Consider the following 6,204-nt stretch of genomic DNA (forward strand, 5'->3'; position numbering starts at 1 on the left):
GGTAACAAACAGACAAGAGCAATGATAGACAGAGACAGAGAGAGATCCCATAATAGAGGGTGCCTCATAAGTTTGAAAAGAAAGCTGACTCTAGAAAAATGTCCAGAGACCTACAAGGATGGCCACACATAACAATCTCAGCGACACTGGAAAGTCTACCTTATATGCACTTCCCTCATAATGAGATTTATAACTAACGTATCTCCCATCATAGAGCCCTCTTATCACAGCTTATGTAGACATAAGCAGACACAGCTAATCACTGAGCTGAACTCCTGTAATGCAGTTGCAGAGAGGATAAATGATAAGAAAAGTGGTCAAGACCTGATGGGAGATGTCATTCTGTATATGTTTCTCATACTGGTTAATGAATAAAGCACTTTTGGCCAATAGGAAAGGAAGATAGGAGGACTAGGAGACAAGGAGGAAATAGGAAGGAGGAAGGAGGGGTCAACATGGAGAGTCTGGAGAGACTAGAACCACCAGCTGCCTCTCGCTGGTAAGACCACGTGGAAATACATAGAAATGGATTAATAATTAACACAGAGCTAGCCGATAAGAAACTAGTAACTGGCCAACAGAATTATCTACAGAGTCTCTGTGTGTTAATTGGGGCTGCCGTGGCGGAGGGACACACCCAGGTGGTGGTGGGCAGAAAAACCGTACTCCTTACAAAGACCAAACAATAGTAACCGACAGAGACAACTGACCTGAACAGGGGGGAGTTCATGAACCCCCAAATGATATTTGGGACAACAGCTTTATACTGCATCAGACATCCTTAATGTGGGTCCTAGTTAGAATGCCTTGGTAGTCTAAGGGATCTCTGATAGTGGAACAAGGATCTATCCTTAGTACATGAAAGGACTTTATAGCACATTCCCCATGAACGGATACTCCCTTAGCCTAGAGGCGGGGGGGGGGGGCGTGAAGGCGTATTGTAATAATGGAGAGTTATTCTCACAATGGAGACCCACTCAGTGTCCTAGCTGTTCCTTTCCTTTTTAAAGCAAATCAATCCACATATCCAGGGAAGAAAACATATCCTGACTATTCTTTCAGTTCCTATAAAGAAAAAGGAACACTTTTTTACTCCTCCTTGTGTTTGCTGTTTTTTTTATTCACTGTTTAATTTTAATATTATTATACTATTTCCCCTTGATTTCTGAACTCTCATCATCACATTTATGTCATGCCCTTTCCATTAATAAAACTTTAAAATTGAGATAATCCAAACAAGATCTAAAAGCTTCAACACTACCTGTGAGTACGTATATGCAGGAAAATCCAAAAGGCATCCACCTAACAGGATGATCTACAAGAAACTTAGGGTTTCTGAGTATGGGATGAAATAGTCCTCCCACTGAAATAAGACAATTAACATCACTTTTAGATAAATTATACTATAGCAAAACCTTCATTATATTTGCAGTAATAATACATGTCTTTTCTTTAGCATATGTATGGCCACTTTACCAGTAATTATTGTTTTGCAATCTAAAATACATTCATTAAAATATCCTCCCTTAGATAGTAAATATTACCTACTCATGTTTTTGTTCTAGCTTCATTTATTTGTCATTGCTTATTCTTTTCTACCTGCCTTTCCCCAATCACTTTAAATCCATTATCATTTAATATTATTCCCTCCTCATATTCATTTATTAATTTTATTTTTATATTTTCTTCACTTCTTTAATTCTTTCTTTCTTTATTCCTTTTTTCTACCATCCTTCTTGGTATTTTTTTTTTTGTGGGGGGGGAATGTCTTTTTAAAAAGAAATGTGGTATTACTTTTTCATTTTTATTTGAATTTGAAACAAGTTTGTTTTACATGTCAATCCCAGTTTCCTCATCTACCAATCCTCTTCCATTTCCTCCACCCAACCCCATTCCACCATGGTGATGCTCCTCAGAGAGGGTGAAGCCTTCCACAGGAGTCTTAAAAGTGTGTCATATCATTTGGAACATGGCCTAAGGCCTCCACCATATGTCTATGGAGAGAATGTATCCCTTTATGAGGGATAGGCCCCCAAAGTTTCTTCATATATTAGGGATAAGTACTGATCCATTACTAAAGGCCCCATAGACTGCCAAGTCTTCCTAAATAACACATACATTCAGGTTGCCTGGTACAGTCATATGCTGGTTTACCAGCTATCAGACTGGGTTTGCATGAGTTATGCTTTGTTCAGGTCAGCTTATTTTGTGGATTTTTTCAGCCTGGTCTTGACACATTTGCTCATCATTCCTCCCTCTAAGTAACTGTATTCCAGGAGTTTGTCTCAGTGTTTAGCTTTGGGTGTCTGCTTCTGCTTTCTTCAGCTATTAGGTGAAAGCTCCAGGATGGCATATAAGCTAGTCATTAATCTCATTATCTTGAAAGGGCATTAATGATAGCCTCTCCACTATTGATTACAATATATGTTGTTTTCATCATTGTAGGTCTCAGGGCATTTTCCCAGTGCCAGATTTCTCCTTAAGTCTATAATGGCTCCCTCTTTTAGGGTATCTCTTTTCTTCTTCGGAAATACTCTTTCCCTCTCCTCAACTTCCTATTCCTTCTTGACCACATTCACAGGAAAGGACACCAGGTTACACTACACAACAAGAGGTGTCATCTGCTCTGTGTCCAATAGATGCTTATCCATGTCTTTATGAGGTGAGTAACCATCATTGAACATGCTGTGCGCCAAATCAAAACAACTTCACACATCAGATCTCAATAGATGGTGAATGCAGCAGAAACTGGAACTTTTTCTTGAAATTTGCACTGACAAACCAGCAAATTTTTGAAATCACAGGGTTATCTCTACACCTAATCAGTCCTTGTTAACTTGGGCCATGCATTTTCAAGGAACTGACTAGACTTCCCTTCAACAGAATGTTTGTCTTCCCCATAAAGTTAATAGAAAGAAATACATGAAAGTTCAAACAGAGTTTCCCTTTACATGCAAAATAATATTCTAAAGAAAATCTTCCAAGATTTACACCCACCTAAATGCACATGGTTCATCAAAGGCATTTTATTAAGTCCTTGATAAAGAAGCCTTCCTTAAGAACAGCACCCTTGAAAAGCAAAAATACAAAAAAGGATAAAAAAGACAAAGAAAAAAGGGAGTATATTCAATGTAATGCCTGTGGCAAATAAACAGGAATAAAAAAAAATCAAAGAAATCATCAATGGCTATAAATATAATGTATAAACCTGGGAACATTTAGGGAAGTATTCCAAAAGTATTTTAAATATAACCCAATTTTTAAATATTTTTATATTTTATAAAATATGTTATGAACTATATAAATTCAATTATGTTCGGAATAAAACAACTCTTCACTTTATTTAACAAATAGAACATTGCTCAAATGAAAGGACTTAAAATTTTTTCATAGAAGTGAGTCAGAAATTAGAAAGGGGGCTGAACTCAAATATTTAAAGCATAAACTGCTTAACATTAGTGGTAAGACAGAATTTATTTGTTCACTTTTTAAAGACAGATTTCTTTTAAAAGACAGATTTCTTAAAACATCCTAATGAGTGGGAAACTTTCTTTCATAATACTGCTGATTGCTGATACTGCTGATTTAAGAACTGATTCATATACACCAGTAGCCAATTTTCATGATCAGAATCGGTATTATGTCAGTGCAAAAGTTGAGCTGAACACATCAACTTTTCAACAGGAGAAAGTTTTCTGTGGCATCAGAAATCAGAAGACTGTACCTGATAAACTAATCACTATTAAAAAAAAAAAAAAAAAAACTAGCACAATCCTGATGAAATTACTTGATGCCACTTCCTTACATTTAATCATAAACTTTGATTATGCACAAAGCATGATAAGAAACAATGAAGTTATTTTCCTTGACAAAGTTCATTTTGTATAATTCAGTTGCATCTTGCATCAGCATTTGTTCTCAAACTCTCAGGTTCTGTAAGAACTAAGAACATATAATTGTAGGGTTACTCCTCCATTATCTGCACACTGTTTCCACAACACTAACACATATAACTTGGCAATGAAAACACGTGATACAAGTGATCTATATGCAGAAATTCTGGCAAGTTAAAACAACAGAATAGCTGCCATAAAACTGTAGCTATTTCCTACCAGGGGTAGGCTTCAAGATCCATTGAGTTAACATTCAAATCTCATATCCATAGCTTCATTCAAACTTTTGTTATTTATTTGTACTGGCAGCTAAAAATGTCATTACTGGGGACCCAGTGACATTGATAACACTGGTACTGGTACTTGTGTTGCACACCGCATTGCTGGTCACATTAACACCCAATGTGAGTCTGCTCTGCTCCAAGGCCTTCGCTGGCACAGCAGATGCCTCCAGCTTCTTCTCCCCATTGGCCGTGTAGGAGTTCTGGCAGCCTTCAGCATCTGCAATGTATGCAGGCTTTCTGGTTAGAGTAACAATGTAAGCACTGGCTGCTGCATGTAAGATTAATTGGATTTTGCATAGCAGGCCCACATTTACATCCTCTCTCTGGGGTTTTTTGCACACAGTCTTGGTAGGACTTCCTGGCATAACATGATGACTAAGAATCTTTGCCTTTCCTGCCTTGTCTTTTTAAAGAATACCTGGCTTGGATATAGAGTGGTATTTCTTGGATCCAAGTTCATGACAATTTTTCATGCTTTTAGTAGATAAAAGTACAGTTTTGGTGGTCATGGGTGTTGTACCTCCATTGGAAACAGTAGCTATAGATTGAAGGAAGATTTTCCTTTCATGCTTCACCATCACAGGAGCAGATGCCCCAAGTGTTGTGCCTCTGATTATGGTAGAAATTGGAAGTGGCTGAACTTTTTCACTGTAACTTTCATATGTGGTTCTTTTTCGATTCAACTTTGCTACCTTCGGAGTTGCTGCTGTACATGATTACACATGGGGTGTAGGGCTGGTAGGCATAAAAATATTATGGCTAAGAGACTTGGAAGAGAGATGAAAAAAAGGTTCATTGGATACAGTGGCTTCCAAATTTGGATGCAAATTAGGACATGCAACCTCTGTATTTGAAACAGTTTCTAAACTGCGGATTACTTTCTCATCTCTCAGCAAAAGAGAGTCACCAGGTTTTGGCTCTTCACAGAAACACCAGATATCAATACCTGTGGAGCACAAATCAGTGGCTACCGTGTCACAGACAGGTAACAGGCTCTCATACAGATCCTCAGTTTTTATATCAACAGCATTACACATGTCGATCGTATTTGGATGTTCAGGTGAGGGGATATTTATACCAGATCTATCTATTGAAGCCCTTTGTAAGTAGGCAAACCATTGACAACAGAACTACCAATAGCAATGCTGTGGGTGCTTTCAGACTTTGGAGATAAATAAGCATGGGTATCTGCTATGGGTTCTGAAGTTGAAGGTAAAGGGGACTGTGTCAAACACAGAGTGAAGGATGAGTCTGAAGGCTTCTCTATGTCCTCAAAAAACAATGATCCTTCATTGAATAAAGCTAAAATATCAGAAGAACAGTCAACTGTTTGTCTTTTGTCCTGTGCCAGTCTTGGCTGGGTTATATATTCACATAGTTTCTTGTAGCAGTTCAATAGGATGCTTAACTGCTTGTTTTCCTCAAAGTGCTCATAGTTTATGCACCAGCTACATGAATTTTTCTTCATCATTTTCTTCCCTTTACATGTTTTGCAGACATAGTGTTGGCACGTGGATTTGGTGGGTGCAATAGGATCTTGTAGCAAATGTCCACAAACACAGCAAGAGAGGGACTGTCGCAAGTAAGGCAGGATCCTAATAATCTCTTGAAATGCCTTGGGGTCTCCAGGGTCATGGTTGAGCACTAGGCGACTGGTGGAAATGTAGAGAGCAGTATCATTCGTGGGGTTCATTTAAAACACTTGGACACCAATGGCTCTCAGTTGAAAAGAAATTCTGGATGCAAGTTTCTAAGCAGCCAGGGAACAATGGTGAGTTTACAACTATTAGGAGAAATCTGAGCAGAACCACTGGCCAAAGCAGCAACCAAAATCCATCAAGTGTGTGAAGCTAAAGCATCCTCCCACACATGGGGCCTCAGTGCCCCACCTCTGTCCCTTAGTCCTGCAGACCAAAGAGAGATGAAACTAGTGAGCAACCAGCTTTGGAGTTCAACCAAGGTAGCTACAGATTGTATGATCTGGCCTGGAATGGCACTTGGTTTAGCCCTGCAGCTCTCCTGGTGGC

The 6,204-nt window shown here is 38.6% G+C and overlaps 1 pseudogene; it reads right to left on the reverse strand.

Annotated features, from left to right (window-relative positions):
• Nucleotides 1–4,139: 4,139 nt before the first annotated feature.
• Nucleotides 4,140–5,870, reverse strand: LOC127214553 (E3 ubiquitin-protein ligase MSL2-like; annotated as a pseudogene).
• Nucleotides 5,871–6,204: the final 334 nt, after the last annotated feature.

The sequence above is a fragment of the Phodopus roborovskii genome, unplaced genomic scaffold (genome assembly GCF_943737965.1).
Source record: "Phodopus roborovskii unplaced genomic scaffold, PHOROB, whole genome shotgun sequence".
NCBI lineage: Eukaryota > Metazoa > Chordata > Mammalia > Rodentia > Cricetidae > Phodopus > Phodopus roborovskii.